Source organism: Tupaia chinensis, unplaced genomic scaffold (assembly GCF_000334495.1).
Source record: "Tupaia chinensis unplaced genomic scaffold, TupChi_1.0 Scaffold000201_1, whole genome shotgun sequence".
In the NCBI taxonomy this organism is placed as follows: Eukaryota; Metazoa; Chordata; class Mammalia; order Scandentia; family Tupaiidae; genus Tupaia; species Tupaia belangeri.
The window spans coordinates 843829-844763 of NW_006159676.1; positions in this window are offsets into that span (position 1 = coordinate 843829).

The window sequence follows — 935 nt, forward strand, 5'->3', positions numbered from 1 at the left end:
GTGTGTGCGTTTGTGCCCAAGATCCTGAGAGGAGAATGGAGGAGAAGGGATTGTGGTGTGGCCATCCCCCCTGAGGGGTGATTTGTCTCTTTCTATCTCTCTGTCTCTCTGTTTTTCTGGTGAGCGCATGCGCCCTATAGCAAAAACCTCTCCCCCCAAAAAAAGAATTATTTTATTTAACTTTATTTATTTTAATTTGAGCAGACAGGGACAGACTGGGAGAGAGATGGAGAGGGAAAGTGAGAAAGCCAGCCACTAAGTCCGGGATTTGAACCACGGTCGGCCGGTCATGTGGGAGTCCAATGCTTTTAACCATCATGCCACCTAATGGCCCCAGGGTGCTTGGTTTTAATTCGGTTGGAAACCTCTCCTCCATTCCTCAGGTCCTTCATCCACTTCCCTTAAGCTCTCTTCCCTCTTTTCCCCCATCTCCACTCTGTCCCTTGAGCCAACCAGCTTTGAACGCTGCAGAATTACTTGATAGGGTCATTTTCAATACCCAGGGCATGTGGAAAACAGGGAAATCCCTATGCCAGGAAAACAATAAAGCTGTAATTTGTCCCTGGCACGGTTTGTGGGGATGAAGGAATTCTTTTCTTTTTTTTTTTTTTGGTGGGATAGGGGCTAAAAAACACTGAAAGTTCCTAAAGTATGTCTATCTCAAAAAAGGGAGAAGGGGGTCAGCCAGTGGTTGAGTTTCATATGATCAACTGCATGCAATCCCCTCTCCTCTATTCTCCTCTTGGGGTTTTGGTCATGCGTATACTTGCGTCAGACGTGATTTTCTTTTCTTTTCTTCTTTTTAAAAAATATGTATTTATTTATTTTGGGAGGTTTTTGCTATAGGGCGCGTGCGTGTGTTCGCCAAAAAGAGAGAGACAGAAAGCGAGAAATTACCCCCTAGCCGATGGCCATGCCGCAATCCCTTCTCCTCC